Source organism: Tamandua tetradactyla, chromosome 3 (assembly GCF_023851605.1).
Source record: "Tamandua tetradactyla isolate mTamTet1 chromosome 3, mTamTet1.pri, whole genome shotgun sequence".
NCBI lineage: Eukaryota > Metazoa > Chordata > Mammalia > Pilosa > Myrmecophagidae > Tamandua > Tamandua tetradactyla.
Genome location: NC_135329.1, coordinates 10,761,091 through 10,784,335, shown reverse-complemented (window position 1 = coordinate 10,784,335; position 23,245 = coordinate 10,761,091). Strand labels below are relative to the sequence as shown.

The 23,245-nt window shown below is 41.6% G+C and overlaps 1 protein-coding gene across 4 annotated transcripts in view; it reads right to left on the bottom strand.

The window, feature by feature from the left end:
* MAPRE3 (microtubule associated protein RP/EB family member 3) overlaps positions 1 to 23,245 on the bottom strand; it is a 52,551-nt gene that overhangs the window by 14,192 nt on the left and 15,114 nt on the right. Inside the window, exon 1 of one of the 4 annotated variants that reach the window (XM_077152365.1) lies at positions 5,285 to 5,411. The exons of the other annotated variants lie outside the window; for them this stretch is intronic. The gene's annotated coding sequence lies outside the window, so the exon portion shown is untranslated. Of the gene's footprint in view, positions 1 to 5,284; positions 5,412 to 23,245 lie in introns of those variants that run through there. 4 annotated transcript variants of the gene reach the window in all.

The window sequence follows — 23,245 nt, the reverse complement described above, 5'->3', positions numbered from 1 at the left end:
TTCGACCTGACTCGCCATGGGGGTGCACTGCTGGCCCCTTTGCAGCGAGCCTGAGGACAGAGGGGAACCGGGGCTGGGGAGGCTGGCGCAACTTGCAGTGAAGAGAACATTCACTTTTGCAGCAGCTGCAGTGGGCCTGAGGTTTGCTTAGTGGCCCTTCAGGCTTCCCAAGCATGTCTGTGTCTCTGGGGTCATAAACACGCCTTGTCACGTGATCTCTCCTTTCCCCTCCACTTTGTCCACTGTCTGGCATACAGTTTGGTGTGGGGCCGAGTGGTAGGTTTGCACTCTTCTCTTTGAAATGCCTGGATTCTGTCATCTTGGGCCTAGGCCCCGTCCCTTCTCTGTTGTGACCCTTCTTTCCACCCCACATCCAGGCTCTTCTCAGACCCCTTCTAGTTTAACTTCTTGGTCCTTTTGCCAGAGCCTGCGCTGCTCATTTATCCTCTAATCTTTCCTCCAGGGCTGCTCCCCGGAAGATCCCGGAAGATGGCCAGAACGAACCATTTTGCTCCCCATCCTCTCTGCAGAAGACTGTCATCCTTCACGTCCCCGGGACACTGCCCTCCCCGCCCCCCCCGCCTGGCAGGACTAACCCCACTCAGTATGGATGTCACCGGAGGGTGCCGGAAGGCTTGCCTGCCTTCAGACAGTGTCTCTCCGGGCCTGCTGTGGTGCCTGCACTTCCCACCACACAGGCCACTCTTCTCAATGGCAGCATTTGCCTCCCCAAAGCCCTGGGTATTATTCCAGTTTTGCTTATGGAGAACTGAAGTGACTTGTCTGAGTGCCACCGGTGAGCAGCCAGGCCAGGGCAGGAAGCCGAGCCCAGGCTCCCCCACCCGGCCCGTCATGCAGGAAGAGCGCTTTGGTCTAGTGCACGACACCTGGCTGGGCTCCAGCTCTGGGAACATGAGGAGAAGGGAGGGGGAATTTCAGGTTTCCTTCTTCATATTTCCCTTTCCAAGCAACTGTAATGATTGACCTCATCGCGGTCGTCAGGTATGCACTGAGCACTTGCCCGGTGTGCTGAACCCTCCATGAGGCACCCTGAGGTCAAGGGTCACTTTAAGACACGGATCCTATCTGGAAGGAGCCTTTGTTTGGGTGAAGAAATAAGAGAAACTCATAAAATCACAGGGGACTCCACAAGCCAGAATATATGAAGTGCTAAAACAGCAAAAGGACACTTGACTTTCCTGTGCTCCTGGAAGGGGTGTAAAGGAAGAACAGACATGGCAGTGAGGAGGTCCCTGGAGGAAGGTGGCACCCAATTTTGGCCTTTTAAGGTAGCAGTATGCCAGAAAGCAGTGAAGACAGAGGGGGAATCTGGACATGGGAAACATGGTAATTATTACTTTTAATTTTTTAAAGTAAGCCTAAATCTGTGAGTACATCTGGGAGGAATGTCAGGGCTGCAGTCATAGGTGAGGGGGTGGGGAGAGGCAGGAGAGGGCTCAGGAGCCAAGGGAGGGACCAGTTTCGTGGAGGAGGCCATTTGCCCTGTTTAATAGAGCTGCCGGCCCTTAGATGGAGAACTGGGAAGGAGATTGTGCCATTAGAAATGGTGAAGCTCTGAGTCATTTCATTGGAGTGTGGGGACAGAAGTTAGACCTGCTGACAATTCAGGAGCCCCAGTTACTTTGCCCAAGAGGACGCTAAAGAGGGAAATCAGAAGTTTCTCACTGAGGCCAGTTGTGCCTGCTATGGCACTGCAGGCAGACTGGCCAGGGACGGCTTGCAGGATGGAGAATACCTGGCTTCTTTCAGGAAAACCTTGAAGGGAAATTCACGATAAACACAGGCTTAGGCTTGTCTTCACATCCCACCCTCTCTCCTTCGGAATCCATGTCCTGCTCGTAAGTTTTAGATCTTTTCTGTCCAAGGAAGTTCATGAGTGCAACCTCACAATCTTTCTGCAGCTACTTTTGCAACACAGTGTCATGAATAACAAAGAAAGAATTGGAAAAAATTTAAAATATAATCAAGTCTTAATTAGGCTGAATGTTTGGAAAACGCTTCAGATATTAATTTACAGCTCTGGTTAACTGTGGTTAATCAGACCTCCTTTTGGCTTTAACTTTGTTGAAAATTACTGTACTGACAGAGTCAGGGAAAATCAACCAAATCGATTATGAAGGACTTTGCAGAGCTTCTGACTCACTTGCTTGCTGATCTCCATTCATACAATTCAGTGGTGAGGTAGGGGCTGAGCTTGCTCCCTGGAGGAGCTCAGGGATGAGGGTGGGGGTTGGACAAATGAACAAATAACTGGAGGGCAACACAGCGCAACCCCACCCCTAGGCTGCAGGAACAGCACGAGGCTAGAACAGCTCTGCCTCTGGGGTCAGGGAAGGCTTTGTGAAGAAAGCATCATTTGTGTTGGGGCTTGGAGGAAAAGCTCATCAAGCATATAAGAGTTGAGAGGAAAGGAAACTATATGGGGGAAAGAGAGGATTGCAAATACTTCACCCCAGAATATATGTTGGGGGCATAAGGAGCTGTGTTTGAAAAAGTAGACAGAAGCCACATCCCCAGGAGCTCTGCATACATGGCTAAGGAGTTGTTATCTGGAGGAGAAACTCACAAGGGATTTTTTTTTTCATGTATACATTGTAATTTTAACAACATAAAATATTTATAACAATACTGTTAAAATAACTGAGCATAATTTCCCAATGAAAATTAAAACAAATGGAATTACAGTGCTTAGAAACTTCATTAAATTTATAATCCTTCAGGGGTTTTATATTTTCTATGTAAAAGTTCAAGATTCCTAAGTGCTGCTGCAGAAATGTGTCCCCCCCGACCAATTTTGGTAAAGTTTAAATTTTGAAACCGTTTCAGACCCCTGATTGCGATAGAGAACAGGGTTCCCACAAGTCCTCATCCCACCTCCCCCAGTAATAACATCTTGCAAAGCAATGATTGAAGCCAGAAGACTGGCAATGGCCTGGCACTACCAGCTAACCTGCAGGTCTTATTTGAATTTCACCAGCTTTTGCCTGCACTTCTTTTTTCCTTTCCTTTTCTCTTTTTATTTATTTACCTTTTGGTATATAATTCTATGAGATGTCATCACTGTATAGGTTCCCGTACCCACAGCCCTATCAGGACACAGACTGTTCTAGCCCTCAAGAGACTCTTCATTGTCACCCCCCACCCACCCAGTTCTAGCCCCTGGCAACCACAGATCTGTTCCCCATTACCATAATTTCATCATTTTGAGAATGTTATATAAATAAAACCATATAGTAAATAACCATTTGAGATTGGCTTTTTTCCCCTTAGCAAAATGCCTTTGAGCTTCCTCCAAGCCGCTGTGAGGATCAATAGCTTCGTTCCTTTCTATCGCAGAGTAGTATTCCCTCCGGCACTTATAGGGTATGTGTGATGTACAGTTTGTCTATCCATTCATCCACTGACGGGCATTCAGGTTGTTTCCAGTTTTGGGCAATTTCATATATGGCTGCTATGAATATCTGTGTATGGGCTTTTGTGTGAATATGTCTCCATTTCTCTAGGATACAGACACAGGGGGACAGTTGCTTGGTCACATGGTAAGTGAGTATGTGACTTTATAAAAAACTGCCAAACTGGCAACATCTGAGTGATCGACTGGCTCTGTGGCTTTGTCAGCTCTTAATATTGTCTAAATACTACAATGTTATCTCATTGTGGCTTTAATTTGCATTTCCCTGATGGCTAAAAATGTTGGACATCTTTTAATGTGCTTATTTACCATCTGTATATCCTCTCTGGGAAAGTGTCTGTTTTGCCCATTTCCTAACTGGACTGTTTGTTTTTCTACTATAGAGTGGAGGGAGTTCTTTATGTACTCTGGGCTAGGGCAGGGGAATTACAATTTTAAATATGGCTGTCAGGGAAGGCCTTATTGAGAATATGACATGTGAATGTAAAGATCTGATAGAAGTGAGAGAGCAAGCAAAGTGAATATGTAGGGGCAGCATATTCAGGGAGAAGGAACCAGAAGTACAAGGCCCTGGGCTAGGAGCTTGGTGCATTCCAAGAGCAGCAAGGCCAGAGTAAAGAAGGGAGAGTAATAAGAAATGAAGTCAGGGAGATGAGAACTGAAATGATCTAACCCCACACAGCTTACTGTCTACATCAGGGGTTGGCAGACTTTCTGTAGAGGGCCAGATAGTAAATCCTTTCCTATTTACTATTTAGATTGTGAGTTACATGGCCTCCATTTACAACCCTGCCGCTGTAACGCCAAAGCAGGCATAGACAACAGGTAAATAAATGGGTGTGGCTGTGTCCCCATAAAACTTCATTTGCAAAAACAGGCAGCAGACTGAATTTGACTGGTTGACATTAACATGAGTTTACTATTCCCCTGCTTCATAGTATAACTTTACTATTCCAAGAAACTCTTGCCCAGGAAGATAAAAGTTGCAAATAACTTTATCAACTCTTCAATAGAAACAACAGTTTACACACCAAGAATCTTTGAACTTTGCTACAAAATCCTCACTTTGTGTCTGCCAATCCTTAGCTCTTGATCCTTGCTCAATCCTAATCAAGTCCCATATGGAAAGATTCACCATAAGCCAGACATCAGTGTCTCACTGGATGTGCTGATTTTGCGCCTCCTCCTCTGAGGTTCTACGGAGACTCTGTTGAGGTAGGAGAATCTCTTACGTGATATGCTATAACCGTAGCTGTGTCTGTAACAGGCTGTCCTGCTGCTATCTTGGAGAGCCAGCATTTGACAATCTTGGAGATACCACTGGGATCCAGTCAAGACCTTCTCACTGCCACAGCCCAAGACCCTCAACGTGGAAATAGTAAATCTTTTCCTATTTACTATTTACTTAGTGAGTCAATGGCCTCTGCTGGTGAGTTCCTCGGAGGCTCCTTGAATATCCCTTTTGGAATCTCTCTGACTATGGTGGCAGGCTAAGTCCTGCACTGGGTTGAACTGGTTTCTTTAATTCATCTCCCCAAATGAGCTTATTTTGTCTCCTAGGACTAAGGAACCCCTCTTAGGATTTCTTTAGCTATTTAATTAGAATTTGAAAATACGATTATCCTTGGTGAAAATATGACACACTCCTACTTGTGTTTTTCTGTTCTTGTCATTTTTGTTGCATGTCCATAAGAGGAAAGTTCTAAAGATGAGGTAAGCGCTAAGACTTATTCCAGCTATCAAATGTTTTGTTTAGAAAGGGCATAAGGTTTTCAAAGCGAAGTTACAATTTTGTCAAAGTAAAGCCCAGAACCCAGGACATGATTTCTCCCAAGGAGGAAAATCACTTACTTCTGAAGGCCATTAAAATCTTTTCCAGTTGTTCCTAAGAGACAATTAAGAAGAATCCTGGGTCTCACTGGCTACTGTAGGTACTGGACCTCCAACTCTCTTCTTAAGTCATCAGACCACTACACATTCTCAGGATACAAACCTGAGATTTCCTGGAAATCTAAACATGAAGAGGCCTTTTGTGAGTTAAAATTAGTCCTTCAATAACCTCCCACTCTGGGCCTACCTAATTATCATAAACCTTTCTACCTAATTGTACATGAGAGATCTAAACAAGCCCTTGGTGCTATGACTCGACTTTATGGGAAGCATCAGACACCAGTAGTTGACTGGAGTTTCTCTCTTGATATGTGGCAAAGCCCTCACCTTGTCTAAGGGAAATAGCTACAACAGCAAAAGTAACAGAGGCTTCTGCCAAGTTTTAGGGTCTCCTTTAAATGTGGTGGTACTTAAGGCTGCACCATGTTTGCTGCTCACTGAATATACACATTTTTCAGCAAGTAAGCTTACCACCAATGAAATCCCATTACTTTTCCCCTCACGTATTTCTATTCATTGCAGTAATACTTTGAAATCTGCTACCCCTCTTCTGTCACCTGAAGGAGAAACTCATGACTGTTTAACCCCTACTCATGAACTATCTATGCTCCAAATAGATTAGAAATCCCTTTAGAAAATCCAGACTCAATTCTGTTAGTTGATGGGTCATATCTTAAGATTGAAACAGGAAAACTCATAATCAGGAAAAATTAGCATAATTCTCAAAATTCCATGGTCTAAGGTATTGGCTTTAAAGCTATTGGCTTTAATGTCAATGAGATCAGTTCCTTCAGGGGTTCAATGACGGTCCTTCTAGGTTAATAATGGCTGGTCCGTGACTCTACTAGGAATATCATCTACAATTTAACAGTACACATCACTGCAAGTAGATCTGGCCAAATACTGCAAGTGACTCATGTGATACCCCAGCCTTACCATAATAGGTGCAAGCAGTCTTCTTCAACATAATCATAACAACCTCTATATTACCTAAAACTAGAGGTGTGGTAGTCCGGAAGGGACATGAGAGAAAACAGCCCTCAAATTCCATCAGAAAGAACCCTATTTGTATTGTTAATGACTAATACATAGTGACACTCCAAGGGATTCATCTTTGGATTCACGTGCCTCAATCAAAGTGACATAAATCATCCATGGATCACGCAAGAAGACTGTCCCTAATGGAGACCTCAAGCCTAGGACTGTCAGAAGCAGTCAGCCCTTGGAAGGAGCCAGCTTCCACCCAAGAACTTTAGACTAAAGTAGGTGACTGCATGAGCTGTAGACAGTTTCCACCCAAGATCCATGTAAGAAAAGACTACAGATCGCCACACTTTCAATCTTCATTCTCTTGTTCTTTATTTTCCTTGTTTTTCTTATTTTGCTGATTCAAGGCTTCTTTTAACTATCTTAATTATAAGGAATATTTTTGTTTTTTCATCCTTAGTCACTCTTTGTTATGAGTCCAATAGCAGGCCATGATTTACTCATGAACTGACTAAAGCATATAACCAAATTGATTGTTAGGCTTATGCACATTTTTCTTTGGGGGCCACTTTCCCTTAATGACAATTCCTTATGATGAATCTATTAGTTTCATGGGTAACTGCCCTTAACCACTAGGAGACATTTTTAGATGGCAAACATCACAACAGATCAAGTAGCCAGAACTCTAAAACTCTTTGCATGTTAGAAGGAGATCCCTGATTCCAGTCTCCATCACAACGATACTCAGGGACCTTTAGTGGAAGGTAGCTTCTAAAAAAGAGCTTTCATAGAAACAGGTCTTGGAAGAGGACTCAGGAACAGGTGGCGTATTTGGAGCATGTCTCACTTTCACAGCCTCACAAGTAAAATATATTACTTTTCTTCTGCTTTAGATTGATCAAAGGATCTGGACACTACAGTTATCATTGTAGGTGCTAAACTAGTCTCAGTGAGTGTCACCAAACCTTACAACACTGTTTGGCAATCCCAGAGGACTACTTTGTAAGACCAGATTACTGGATGGATCCTATTTACCTGTAATGGGTTGTGAGACAAAAGCCTACTGGTTACAACTTGGAAACCGGACAAGAATTAGAAAACTGATGCCTGCCTCCAGGATCACCCCAGGCATCACCTAGGGTCTACTGTGGCCCAGTAATTTCTCCCCCAGGAAAAAGAGACTGTTAGATAACTGAATTCAAGAAGGAGAAAAAGTGGGCCTTCATCGAAGAACCAAAACCCTAACCACTCAAGGGAAATTCAAGATTGCTTTCTTCACTCCGTAAGCCTCTTTAGGTCATGCCATATGAGAGACCTGGAAAGGAGAGGAATCCTACATGTTAATGGTTCAGAGGGAGGTAGGTAGTGCCGCCACCCTAAAGAACTCCTCACCCGAGAGGTTCATGAAGAGAACAGAGTTATCTTAGGTACAATATTGGCCTCTCATGGAGCGCAAGTACCATTTTAGGGGAAGAATGTTGTATTTACCACCCTGCAGACCTCTCTGAGATATTTAATATTACTAAAAAAATCTAGGAAGCAAAGAACTGAGAAACTTAGGTAACTTGGCTAATAGTACCCAGCCAAATTGTTCTTCAAAACTGAGGGAGAGATTCAAGTTTTCACAGAAAATCACATCCTAAAAGAATGTGTTAACAAGATGTTGGTCCTATAAGAAATACTAAAGGGAGTTCCGCCAGCTGAAAAAAAAAAAAAAGACAGGAGAGGGAGGTCTGGAGGAGGGCAAAGAATTGAATAGTACCAGTAAGGGTAACTTAAAAGATGAAAAGAGAAAAAAATATATAGAACTGAAAATGAAATCCAAACTATAAGATGGTGGATCAAGAAATGCCTTCTCAGTAATAACTTTGAATGTCAATGGACTAAATTTATAGATTAAAAATACAGATTGGCAGAATGGGTTAAGAAATATAATCCAGCTATATGCTGCTAATAAGAGACTCATCTTAGGTACAAGGATACAAACAGATGAAAGTGAAAGGATGGAAAAAAGATGTTCCACACAAGTGATAAACAACAGAAAGCAGGAATAGATAAACTAATATCAGACAAAATAGACTTTAAATGTAAAGACATCATAAGAGTCAGAGAAAGACACTATATATTAATAAAAGGGACAATTCACCAAGAAGAAATAACAATCATAAATGTTTATGATCCCAATCAAGGCGCTCCAAAGTACATGAGATAGACATTGGCAAAACTGAAGGGAGCGATAGACATTTCAACAATAATAGTAGGAGATTTCAATACACTACTCTCCTCTATAGATAGAACAACCAGACAGAGGATCAACAAGGAAATAGAGAAGTTAAACAAGCTGATGAATGAATTAGACCTAACAGACAGATATAGGTCATTACACCCCAGAACACCAAGATATACCTTCTTCTCTAGTGCCCATGGAACATTCTCCAGGATAGATTGTATGCTGGGGCACAACACTGGTCTTTATAAATTTAAAAACATTGAAATTATTTAAAGCACTTTCTCTGATGACAATGGAATGAAGCTGGATATCAATAACCACCAAAAAATGAAGACTTTAACAAATACATGGAGATTAAATAATACACTCTTAAACAATCAGTGGGTCAAAGAAGAAATTGCTAGAGAAATCAGTAGCATCTGGAGACAAATGAAAAAATGAGAATACAACATATCAGAACTTATGGGATGTGACAAAGGCTATGCTGAGAGGGAAATTTATTGCCCTAAATGCCTATATTAAAAAAAAGAAGAAAGAGCAAAAATAAAGACCTTCACTGCTCACCTGGAGGAACTTGAGAAAAAATAGTAAACCAACTCCAAAGCAAATGGGAGAGAAATAAGAAAGATTAAAGCAGCATTAAATGAATGGGAGAACAAAAGAACAGTAGAAAGAATCCATAAAACCAAAAGTTGATTCTTTGAGAAAATCAATAAAATTGATGGACCACTAGCAATGCTGACAAAGAAAAAAAAGCAAGAGGATGCAAATAAAATTTTTAAAATTAGAGGGGTGTCGTTACCATAGACCCTGAAGAAATAAAAGAAATCACAAGAGGACACTATGAATAACTATATGCCAACAAACTAGACAACTTAGATGAAATGGACAAATTCCTGAAAACACACAAACAAGCTACACTGACTCAGGACAAAAAATGGAAGATCTCAACAAACCAATCACAAGTAAAGAGATTCAATCAGTCATCAAAAATCTTCCTACGAAGAAAAGCCCAGGGCCAGATAGCTTCATAGGGGAATTTTATCAAACATTCCGAAAAGAACTAAAACCAATCCTGCTCAAACTTTCCAAAAAATTGAGGAAAAGAAACACTGCCTAACTCATCTTATAAAGCTAACATCACTTTAATGCCAAAACTGGGTAAAGATGCTATATGAAAGGAAAACTACAGGCCAATCTCCCTAATGAACAGATGCAAAAATTCTCAACAAAATACTAGCAAATCTAATCCAACAACACATTAAAAGAATTATACACCATGACCAAGTGGGATTTATACCAGGAATGCAAGGATGGTTCAATACAAGAAAATCAATTAATGTAATACAGCACATTAACAAATCAAAAGGGAAAAATCACATGATCATCTAAACCGACAGGGAAAAAGCATTCGACAAAATTCAGCATCCTTTTCTGATAAAAACACTTCAAAAAATAGGAATCAAAAGTAACTTCCCCAATTTGATAAAGGGCATATATGAAAAACTGATAGCTAGCATCATACTCAATGGAGAGAGACTGAAAACTTTCTGCTAAGATTGCGAATGTGACAAGAATGCCTTCTGTCACCAGTATTATTCAACATTGTATTAGAAGTTCTAGCTACAGCAATGAGGCAGGACAAAGAAATAAAAGGCATCCAAATTAGAAAGGAAGAAGTAGAACTTTCATTATTTGCAGATAGAAAATCCTACGAAATCTACAACAAAGTTACTGGAGCTAATAAACAAATTAAGCAAACTGGCAGAATATAAAATTACTATGCAAAAATCAGTAACATTTCTACACACAAGCACTGACTTAACTGAGGAGTCAGTTAAGGAAAACTTTCCATTCAATAAACAACTAAAGGATTAGTTGCTATTAGTTGTTATTAATGAACTTAACTAGAGACGTGAAGGATTTGTACACAGAAAACTACAAAACATTGCTAAAATAAATCAAAGAAGATCTAAATAGGTGGAAAGACATTCCCTGCTCATGGATAGGAAGGTTAAATATAGTTAAGATGTCAATCCTACCCAAATTGATCTACAGATTCAATGCAGTACCAATCAAAGTTTAAGAAGCCTACTTTGAAGACTTGGAAAAGCTAGTTACCAAATTCATCTGGAAGGGAAAGAGACCCTGAATAGCTAAAAGCATCCTAAAAAGAAGAATGGAATGGGAGGATTAACACTTCCTGATTTTAAAGCTTATTATAAAGCCACAGTGGTCAAAACAGCATGGTACTGGCACAAAGATAGAAGTATTGACCAATGGAATCGAATCAAGTGCACAAATAGACCACCAAATCTATGGTCATCCAATCCACTGAACTGGGACAAAATAGTCTTTTCAATAAATGGGCATGGGAGAACTAGATATCAATAAGAATGAAAGAGGACCCTTACCTTAGACCCTATACAAAAATTAAACCAAAGTGGATCAAACACCTAAATACAAGAACTAGTACTAGAAAGCTACTGGAAGAAAACATTGGGAAACATCTTCAAGACTAGTAATAGGAGATAGCTTCCTAAACTTTACACCCAAAGCATAAGCAAGAAAAGAAAAACTCGACAAACAGGAACTACTCAAAATCTAATGCTTTTGTATCTCAAGAGACTTTGCAAAAAGGTGAGGAGGCAGTCAACTCAATGGGAGAAAATATTTGGAAATTACACATTGGACAAAGGTTTTATATCCTCTATACCTAAAGAAATCATACAACTCAACAACAAAAGAACAAACAACCCAATTATAAAATGGGCTAAAGAATAGGCATTTTTTTCTGAAGAGCAAAAACAGATGGCTCAAAAGCACATGAAGGGATACTCATTCTCATTAGCTATAAGGGAAATGCAGATCAAGACTATAATGAGATACCACCTCACAGCTATAAGAATGGCTGCTATTAAACAAACAGGAAACTATAAATATTGTAGAGGATGTGGAGAAATTGGAATACTTATGCATGGCTGGTGGGAATGTATAATGGTACCTATGGAAGACAGTTTGGCAGTTCCTTAGGAAACTAAATATTGAGTTGTTCTATGACCCAGCAATAGCACCACTCAGTATACACCCAGAAGAGCTGAAGGAAGTGCCACAAACAGACATTTGCACACTGATGTTCACAGCAGCATTATTCACAATCACCAAAAGATGGAAACAATCCAAGTACCCATCAAATGATGAGTGGATTAACAAAATGTGGTATATACATAAGATGGAATATTATGCAGCAGTAAGACAAAATCTTACTGCTGCATAATATTCCATCCTGAAGCACATTATAAGATGGATGAGCCTTGAAGACATAATGGTGAGTGAAATAAACTGGACACGAAAGGATAGATACTGTATGACTCAACTTTTATGATCATGGTAAAGGTAAAATCGGAGCGTTATAATACAGAATATAGGGGGCTTAAGGTTACACGGAAGCTAGAGATGGGTGAATGGTTAGCTGATGAGGTTGGACTTGAATATAAGGGAACAGACAGAAGTGAAGGCAGTTCACCAAGTAGGCCTATAAGTAATATTAACATATTGAAGGTGAACATGATTGAAAGGGATTGTATAGACCCATGTGTCTCACTGATTAACACTACTAATATAAATAAGTTCTTGCATGAACTACTTCAAAGGTATGATTCTTATCATACAAAGAGTGTATAAATTCAGGGTATAGGGGGAAAACTGCTATTGCACGCTATGGCCTATGTTTAACAGGAAAACATCAAGAGAACCACAGCAACACCAGGGGTAAGTAGTGGGGGGAGGGACAAGAGTTAAGGGGAGGTTTCGATTTCCTATTTGGTGAGGGTGTGTTTATTGGTTATCTCTCTCTTGGGAACAATGAAATTATCTAAAACTGAGAGTGTTGATGGACTGTTGAGTTTGGACTTCATACATGATGCCTAATGAATGCAAGTGGCTGAAGGATGCACTGACTGAGAAGTAGATTGGTAAACAATGGCATATATAATATGATCGAATATTGTGCTGCTACAAAAAGGAACGAAGTTGTGAGGCATGCAACATGGGAATGAATCTGTGGTACATTTGGTGAGGTAAAATAAGCCAGAAACAAACAAGCAATCATTGTACAGTCTCTTTTAGAAAATGCTTATAAGAAAACAGGGGCCTAGATCTTAAGCTCTTATTAGCAGTCACATTTAGTCTGAAGTGGTGGTAATTATTATTTCTGGATTTTAAGAGGCTGTTTTATATATGTATAACCCGGTATTCAGAGATAAGAGCGAAGCCAAACAGGTCGGGGTTAAGGAAATTCAGAATACAGGAGTAAGGAAGACATTGTCTATATTTTAGAACCTCACCTATTCTTTGAGACCAAAGGAAGAAAGGTTTATTTAAACAATCCAAACATAGGGAGCCCAGAATAAGAATGAGGGCCTTTAATTCTGCGTGGTGTAATGTAATGCTTGGATACAACCCAGGGTATATTAAGCAGATAATTTAAAAGTATTGGCAAAGTCCCTTGAAGGATGGGAGAAAAAATATGGAACTATTAAACTTTATCACCGGGGAAACCCCTGATACTGTATCAAACATTAGGGACACCCAAATCAATAGGTCAAGCCTTTGATCTTGAGGCTTACTCTTGTGAAGCTTATGCAGGTAGTGGAGAAGCTTAGCCTAGCTATAGGTATGCCTAAGAGTCACCTCTGGAGGACCTCTTTGGTGTTCAGATGTGGACTGACTCTCTCTAAGCCCAACTCTGCAAGTGAAATCACTGCCCTCCCCACTATGTGGGACATGACATCCAGGGGTGAAAGTCTCCCTGGTGGCGTGGGAGAGGACTCCCAGGGATGAGTCTGGCCCTGACAATGTGGGATCAACAATGTCATCCTGATCAAAAAGGAGAAAAGAAGTGTACCTAATAAGGTATCAGTGGCTGAGAGAGTTCAAGCAGAGTCGAGAGGCTACTCTGGAGGTCACTCTTATGCAAACTTCAGTTAGACATTGCTACTATCATAACTTGCCAAACCCCAACCAAAACCATTCCTGCCAATCCCAAAAAACACCTAGGGCATTATATAAGATTCTACAAAGGTTCCATGCACTAGGGTAACTTTCCAGGAGCCTAAAACCTTCAGATGGGTCCCTGGACCAGATAAGTGCTGAAATGCAGAGGGGCCAGCCTTTCCAAAACATCAGCTAGTTCCATTCCCCTGTCCCATATTATCAACAGCCCCTTCTAACATGAAAAAGTTAGAATGGTCATAGCCAAAATACCCCTAAAGAGTGGGAGAAAGATCAAAAGTGATGGTTGTGTTATACAGAGAAGGTCAGGTTTAACAAACGTGTATGAGAACTGAATCATACTGATATTTCTTTTAGTCTCCAGTACCTTAGAGCAGCTAGAAATAAAAATCTAAAATTGTTGAATTGCAACAATCCGTTATACAACTAATTGTTGCAATATATTTTGAAATTTACTGCTTTCATGTATATATGTTATTTAAAGAGAAGAAGGAGTATAACAGAGAAGATAGGATTTAACAAATGAATATAACTGCTGATTCATACTGATATTTCTACTGGTCTCCAGTGTCTTGGAGGACCTAGAAGAAAAAACAAAAAATCATGGAACTATAACCCATACCAAACTTTAAAATCTCTTCTATATCTGCTTGTTAAAATGTACTTGGAAATTTATTGCTTTTTTTGTATATTTGTTATATTCTACAATAAAAAAAAGTTTAAAAAGAAAGAAAAAAGCTCCCCAAGTATTCTGATAATAACCCTGCCATTAAGGAAGAGCTTTCCCTTCCTCCATTTATTTTTTAGCTATCATTTTATATTGGTGTAAACTCACGGATTCTCATTTTATTCCATGGGTTATAATATATTCCTATAATTTATTTGATATTCAAACTGTCCTATTATTGGCCAATGGGTGCCCCTTCCAGATGGACTCTATGTTTTTGGGACACATCCCTATCATTCTTTGAGAAAGTCCTTACTTTCTGGTACAGAAAGATGTTCCAGGCTCAACTTGTATTTTCCCTTACCTTACACTTGGAATAAGCAACTTCTCTAAGGATTCCTGGGCCTTTTAAGGAAGAATGAAAACTACTCTTGAAGACTGTAAGTTATAAGCATCAAATTAATATTTAGGACAAAAAAGGACTGCATAAAAAGCCAGGTTGAAGAAAAAGCCAGGCAATGACAAGAAAGAGCCCCTCTTTGATTAAGACTAATAAGTAGGGGTCAGAAAATTATAATCCAGCACTCCTTTTTTGTAAGTGAAGTTTTCTTGGAACACAGGTGTGCCCATTTATTTACCTATTACATATGGCTGCTTTCGCCATGGTACGTAGTATATTACGAGAGCAGGGTTGAGTAGCTGTGACAACATATGGCCTGCAAATCCTAAAATATTTACTATCTGGCCCATTGCTAACAAGTATCTACATGTTATGAACAGGATTAAATATCAGGAATAGTGTGCTTTGAGATATTGTAAATAAGACTAATATGTCTCCCTAGATGTCATGAGGCAGCACCAGTCTTCAAATTTATCAATGTAAAATAAGCTATAAAATAGGAAAAACTGTTATATGTCACAATATAGAATCTGGTTGTAAAGACAATATAAACAGAAGGGGGTGGTTATCATGGAAGCTAGGAAAAAGAATGTCTGGAAAGTAAACTATGTTAATGCAATTTTAACGTCGCCTGCTGGAGAAACAGTCTGTTTTGCTGACACTGATATTCTGGTCCCTAGAATGGTGTCTTTTCTAGTGTAGAGGGTAGAATTAATCAAGCTTGACTGTGGTGTGGATGACACATCATTTCTTAACCTCTTCCAATCTATTTGCTCTGACTTCATGCTCACAAAGCAAGCTCTGATTACTATTCTGATATCGGGAAGAAGCGTATCCCTTGGTATATTAAATTGACTTTCTGGTAGAACTATGTCAGCAAATAGATGTAAGTCAGTTTTCTCAAGGTCTGCTGGCTTTCAGGAGAGTTGGTCATTAAGGTATCAGATCTAAAGGCCTGAGAGGGCAGCTCCTGAACTGTGTCAGTTCCCTTGGAACATGGCACACAATAAAACAGTCAAAACAGCCAGGTTGTTATTACATTCCTTTCCAAACGGACAGATGAGAAAGTATGCTGAAATGTTGGACAGCTCCCGCCCACAAAGAGAAGGGCTTGAGCCAAATCCTTGGGTATCCTGGAAGCAATGCCTTAATGTTCACGTTCTTAACCAGCCAGTCTAGTGGACAAGATCACCCTTTACTCAGGAGACCATGGTCAGGAGTCTGTTCTGAATCCTAGACTTCCTGCAGACATGAACTTTCACATCTGAACAGTGGCCAGGACCAAGTTCGGCCCATGGTGGTAGCATGAAGGACCAGAACTGCCCTATCTCCTAAATCTCACCAGCGTTGGAGTTACTAAGGCTGCAAAGGGGGCAGAGGGATCACTTGCTGGTCCTCGACCTGTCCATCTCACAGGGCAAGGAAGCACATCCACTCACCCCAAAAACTCAGTCACCACTTCAGGTGTCCAGAGAGACATCAAGCCACAGCCATACATTCTTCTGAACTCCCTAGGACCTTCTGCTTAAGAGGAATCTCTAACATCCCAGGAAATAACTTTGTTTTGTGTCCTAGAGAAGTCTTCATCTCTGCTTAGAAAAAAAGTGATGTAATACAGTGGAGCAGTCTTTGTAATCTTGACACCAAATCGCCTGAAGTGACTGAGAAAAACAGATGGCAGAGAGGAAAGGTGCTGAGAGGGAGCTCCAACAAATCAGTTTCTGGATTTAGTTTAATAATGCCCAAACATTTTACCTTGTCTGTGTCTTTCAGTTGCAACATGCATGATATTTCCCGAGAAAGGAAAAGCAGAAGCTATGCAATCCCTACTACTAAATGCAGCTAGCTCCTCTAGGGGAAGTGGAAGAATATTAAAAGGGTATAAAAGCACAACCTGTAAGAGGAAAGAAATTGGAATCTTGCATTTCTTAGAAGAGAACCAATACAATAGGCAGAACCGACACTCCTACAGGGAGCAGGAGGGTGGAAGCAGTCTTCCGACTTCTGGTCTACATGGTATATGAACAAGAATATAAAGATGAAATCAATCTTTATGTGATTCTAGTTTTAGGGGATTTATACACTTTTCCATGATGATAGCATGGTACACTAAAACTATAAACTTGAATTCAGGGGAAAGTGCAGTGTCTCATATTTGTCTTTTTATTCCCAAAGCATGAGTCAAAGTAGGTGTTTCCTGTTTGTTGAGTGACCTGTTTTCTCTTCTCCTCAAACAATCCAACCCCTTTACCTAGAATAAGTATGTTAAAAGCATTTTTAATTTTCTGAGAACATTACTCATGAGAATGAGTTTTCTGCTTCCCCTGAAATATAATTTTAAAGTCACTTTGTGTCAAAAGGTATTACTGTAGCTTTTAAATGTAAATATAACAAGCATGAACATTATTCATTTATTCTTCTCCTTTAGTTACAAGAGCAATAACAGTTCTGATTTCCTAAAATCATGATATTAAAATATTATATACACGCCCAAATTTCTCACAGCATTGGCAAAGAGGAAGTGTGTGGGATGGTGGAGGTAGTGAAGGACAGAGAAACAATTTTCACATATGTGGGCTATGGAGGTCAAGGTGACAATCTCATACGATTTATGGCAATGAGATATTTCAACAAGGAAAGGGGAAGAGGAATGTGTTATGATTTGAGTGGAATGAAAAGAATGCTGGTGGTTCTTACCTGTTCACATCTAGCCTAACATAGTTTGAGAACCTGCTCTAGAAATGTAAGACTTGGGAGGAAGCCAGGGCCTTCTGGAGAGACCATGGTAATCTCACAACTATAGGATTCTGGAGGAAAGACAGCTAGAGAGCAGATACTAAGGAAACTGTGAAGATGAACTGATTTTTTTTTATTTATGTAGAGCTCTACCAAGTGCACAGGGAGTTTCATTCTGCTTTGGAAAATGTAGGGGGTATTCTGTGGCAAGCAGACATTGGTCAGGAAATTGAAGTAGTGATTTTTAATTAAGTGGATGACAGTGATTCACTGTAGCCAATTGCCACCTCCAAAGGCCTCTTCTTCCAACCACCACTGTTCTAGTTTGCTAGCTGCCAGAATGCAACATACCAGAAACAGAATGGCTTTCAAAAAGGGGAATTTAATAAGTTGCTAGTTTACAGTTCTAAGGCTGAGAAAATGTCCCAATTAAAGCAAGTCTATAGAAATGTCCAACCAAAGGCATCCAGGAAAAGATACCTTGGTTCAAGAAGGCTGATGCAGTTCAGGGTGTCTCTCTCTCAAGTGGAAAGGTACATGGTGAACACAGTCAGAGTTTCTCTCTCATCTGGAAAGGCACATGGTGAACACAGTCAGGGTTTCTCTCTCAGCTGGAAGGGCACATGGCAAACACGGTGTCATCTGCTAGTTCTTCCCCTGGCTTCTTGTTTCATGAAGCTCCCCGGGAAGTGTTTTCCTTCTTCATCTCCAAAGGTCGCTGGCTTGTGGACTCTCTGCTTCGTGGTGCTGCAGCATTCTCTACTCTCTCTGAATCTCCCATTCTCCAAAATGTTTCCTCTTTTACAGGACTCCAGTAAACCAATCAAGACCCACCCAAATGGGTGGAGACATGTTGTCACCTAATCCAGCTTAACAACAACTCTTGATTAAATCACACTTCCAGGGAGATGATCTGATCACAGTTTCAAATATACAGTATTGAATAAGAATTATTCTGCCTTTATGAAATAGGATTTAGATTAAAACATGGCTTTTCTAGGGGACATATATCCTTTCAAACCAGCACAACCACCATCACATTATTCTTTTTGTGATTGAGGCTGCAGGCGGTATTGGTCCAACTACCACCATCACTTCCTTCTGCTATTGTCCTTCTATTAGAACTAGATGTGACAATTGTTAGGCTGTGTCTCAACGGCAGACCTGACCCTCCCTGGGGCTGCCCAGTCAAGCCTTCCCAGAATCTGTTCCGGACCTCACATAATTCAGTAAATATGTATTGCCATTCACTGAGTGTCAGGGACAGTGGTGGGAACTGGTAACAGGCAGACAAACAGGACAAGGCTCTGCCATTAAGGAGCTCATGGTAGAATCATGAAGAGAGACTCATGCAATGATAATGTGATATGCAAGGGATATAACAGCAATCGAGACTTCCCTGGTAATTATTTGAGCAATTACTCTCAGTAATTTATCATTACATCTGAAAAAATACAAATCCAAATAGCCCAGACATGTATAAAATTTAAAAGTGAAGCGTCCTGTTAATAGATATGTGTATTCTTCCAGACCTTTGTATAAGCATATTCAAACTAATATGAATTTTATCTGTACAATATTTGTACAGTGCTTAAAGGAAAAATAGAATCACAATAGAAATATTATTCTGTACCTTTTTTGTACACTAAAAATGTTGCAGTTACTTTTCCATGACATGTCTAGAGAGTGACCTCACTCTCTTTGATGGTTGCACAGGAACGGTTAGAGAAAGTTTTAGGCAAAGGTGAAATGGGATCTGGGCCTCAAAGGCAGACATGGAGTTCATTTGTAGAAACAAGAAGGGGCATGTGTGGAGAGGTGTGTTCATGAGGCTTCGTGGAAGGGCTGGGTGGGAAAACGGGTTCAGGAAGTAGGGACAGCGTAGGCCTGGAGGACAGGTGTGGAAATACGGAGACTTTGGGGATACATCAGTGGCCTTGTGAAGTTGTGCTCCAGGGCAGGACTCCTCAAACTGAAGTGCAGGTGAATCACCTTGGGGATTCCTTATAACTGCAGCTCAGTTGCTCTCCTTGTGCTCCCTGACCCCCAGATTCTGATTCAGTTGGCCTGTGACTCCAGGGTCCTTGTTTTAACTACTAAGGGACAGTGTGTGTTCGCAACAACCTGCCCGAGAACACTGCTTTCACTTAATCATCTCATCTTCAGCCTTCTAGCACCCACTCCAACACCATCTCCTCCCTTTGTTCTTTTATATCATCTTTCATCTGAGAACTTCAAACGTATTCTCAACACTGACCTCATGATTAGGCAATGGGAACAGGCAATAACCTCATTTTACAGTAGGATAAACAGAGGCCCCAGGGAGCTGACTTTCCTACCAGGGTGAGTCAATGCTGAAGCTGAGAACAGAATTCGGGCCTGATTTTCCTTCAATTCATGATCTTATTGCGCTTTCTCCTGAATCACACAGAGTCTGGATCACTTTTTTCATTAACTGAGGCAGTGCATGGAAAGCGTCCTGCCCAGTGCCTAGCTCACAATAGAGACAAGTCATTTCTCTCCCTGACCAGAATGCAGGAGGGCTACCCAGAGGCCTCTTGAGCTTGGTGGGTGTTCCTCGTGTTCTGCAAAACAGCCATCGGAAATGCCACCCAGCCTTCTTTTCTTAGGGTAAAGTTCACAATGTCATCACACAATAAAAGAGGCAAAGATCATTACATCTCAAGGCTTAGCTTTTGCACCATTTTGGGAGACAAGGACACTAAAATTACACGGCTATTTATTAAAAAATTGAGGTAGTAAAGCTGTCTGCATGGAAGACAGCAAGAATGGCTAATAAAGCTGGGAATTCACAGCATATAATGATGCTGAGCCCGTGCACAGCTCTCTCCTAGGTCCAATGGCATACAAAGAGAGGCAGGATAATACTACTGTGGAGGAGTACAGGGATCATGTTTGGTTTTGGATGAAATCCTTCAAGCCTGGGATTGACCCCACGTACTTCAAAGAGGAAAGCCGAGGCTTTCAAAATTTAGGGTGCATGAGAATCAGCTGGCTGGGGTACTACGAATGCAAATTCCTGGGTGTACCTCCAGAGAAGAACAGAGGTGGGATGAGGTCAGAAGTCAGCATTTGTTACAGGCTTTCCTGAAGATTTGGTCATAGGACCACACTTGGGAAGCCCATCTCTAGAGGTCCCAAGGAAAACTTTCTCCCATTACTACTAATCAGTATTAAGCCACGTTGTGGAAAAGCATAGTTTTTCATGTTGCAAGGTTTTCCCTCATCTCCAGAAACATCACTCTTCTTTTTGGTTGTGATGGGGTGAAACAACTTAGGGAACAAAAATAAAGAAACATGCTAACTTCCTGTATAGATGCTGGAAAAAAATTTCAAAGAAGGGCCAAAATTATTAGTGACCACTTAGCCTACTGGTTTTTTCTGCCAACATTTAAAAAGCAACTAAACATAGGCAGTGATCTTTCTTGACAATCAAATACACCAAATTAAAAAAAAAAAAGTGAGCTGGAAGGAATGCTTGAGACTTGGACAGATACTGCCTCCTCCATCATAGAATGCAGATTTGGAAGGTCCTCGTATTTAAAAATCATCAAGGAGTCATCTCCCCTTTCTCGTGGTCCCTTTAGAGACACTGGTCGCTGTGGTTGTGCAGACCACTGTGGGTCACTGGCCTGGCATGAGAACCTGGCCTCCTGCAGGGCTGCCTGCCTCTCTACAGTGCTGTGTAGAGAGGATGATGGGTTCTTTTTGTGGCCCCTATCTTGAACTCTATGCACTAAGCTACAGCAGGTATCCAACAAGCTGCTGCTTTTTCAAGTGAACTTCACTAATTGGAGTTTCAGACCCTTGTGTTATGAAAAGAGGAGATGAAGCAGAATAAAGCCATTAATTATTTGGCGAGGCTCCAAGGCATTCACCCTAACTTCCCACAGTGTTTCACAAGCACACAGGAGTGGCTGCAGGTTGCCACCTTTGTCTAATGCCTGCCCCAGAAACGAGCTGGATGGTTGGGACCACTAAGACATATTTCTGTCCTTACAGATTCTTCTTTGACCCATTTATTCGTTGCCAAATTTCTTCAAAAAATTCTCCAACTTTATATTCAACCCTGCAAAACTTTTTCAAAATAGGCAGGAGTATTTTCTAGAAGATAACTTTAATGCTGAGAATTAATTCTCTTCCCCAGTCTCAATTTTACCTCTTTGAAGTGAGTTTGCCTTTCATCTGTAAATATGAAAATAAACATTAATAATTAATGCTTTCACATCCTCTCCAAGTAGGAAGTTTTGTTTACTTCAGAGGAAGAAATCATTACCTTCCAGAGCTAGAGAGACAGGCAGGAGAAGAACTGAGAACTCGGCTTTTAATGGTCTTGATATAGAGTTAAACTGCCTCAGTTAACTCCATCTGGTGAGCACCTTTTATTGGGTAGCTTCCTCCTGAGTTTGTACATCTAGATGCAAATGTGTTCTAAACAGTGGCTCTTCAGGTTCTCACAATCTCTTCCGACCAGCACCTCCTGTGAAACACTTCTACCTTCCAAAATGGAAGCCAACGTCTCCCCCATGCCATGTAACTCTTTCCTTATGATTAACGTGCCCATTAACTCTCACCCTAGTCCTGTGTAAGCTACTCTCATGACTCATCATTTGGCCCATCTGCAGGAGGCTGTGTGCCCACAGGCCCCAGCCTTGCTTTTTTGAGGCTGCAAGAAACACCCTCACCAGGCTAAATCAAAGTCCTCAGCTGTCGCCTTTGAACCTTCTCCCCCACCACATCATCACCTCTGAAGGTTAAAGGGAGAACCTCCCCTTGCCTGGCTCACTCTCATGCCTCCACCTCTTTACCAGGGCCGACCTGGGCCCTTCTCCACCCAGCCTGAAAGAACCTGTGAGGTGAGGCGTGTCTAAAGAAGCCACCTACAGAAGTGTTGCCTTCACTGTCGCAAGGGCCTCTCCCAGGTCCTAGGAAGAGCATGTCACGTGAATGTTCCAGGAGATGGTCATCTCCCAGCCGCACCCTTTGGGTTTATACATCTGTGTAGGCTGATCACCACCCCCCAAAGATGTCCATGTGCAAATCCCCAAAACCTGGAATGTGTTTCCTCACCCAGCAAAAGGGACTTGGCAGGTATGGGTATGCTAAAGCGCACATGACGGTGATGGGGAGAGCACCTGGGTTAGCCAGGTGGGTCCCATAAGCACGCCCGCAGGCCTGAGTCAGCACAGAGGGATCACAAGCAGAGGTCAACTGACAAAGGGACCTGAGCCAAGGAATGAGGGCCGCCCTGAGGAGCTGGAAGAGGCCAGGAAAGAATTCTCCCCCTAGATCCTCCAGAAGCACAGCTCTGCTGACTCCATGATGTCAGCCGCTGTATGAGTTTCCTGTGGCTGCGGTAACACCTCGCCACACACTGGGTGGCCTGAAACAATGGAAAGTCACTCTCACAGTTCTGGAGGCCAGAGTCCAAACCCAAGGCACCAGCAGTGCCATGCTCCCTCTGTAGGCTCCAGGAGACAATCTTTTCTTCCTCTTCCAGCTTCTGGTAGATGTAGTGCCCCCTTGGCTTGTGGCTGCATCACCCCAACCTCTGCCTCTGTGGTCACTTGGTCTCCTCCTCTGGTTCTCAAAACCCCAGAGTTAGTAAACTCTGCCTCGCTTTTGTAAGGACACATGTGACTGCATTTAGGGCCCATCTGGATAATCCAGGAGCATCTCCTCCTCACAAGACCCTTAGCACAATCCCATCTTGTGTCATGTAAGTTACTGTTCACTCCTTTGCCATACAAGGTAGCACAGGTTCCGGGGCGTGGGAGCGGACGTTTCGTAGCCATCATTGAGTCCACAAAAGCCACTAGAGCAGATTTTGGACATCTCACCCCCAGCACTGTGAGATATTGATTTGTG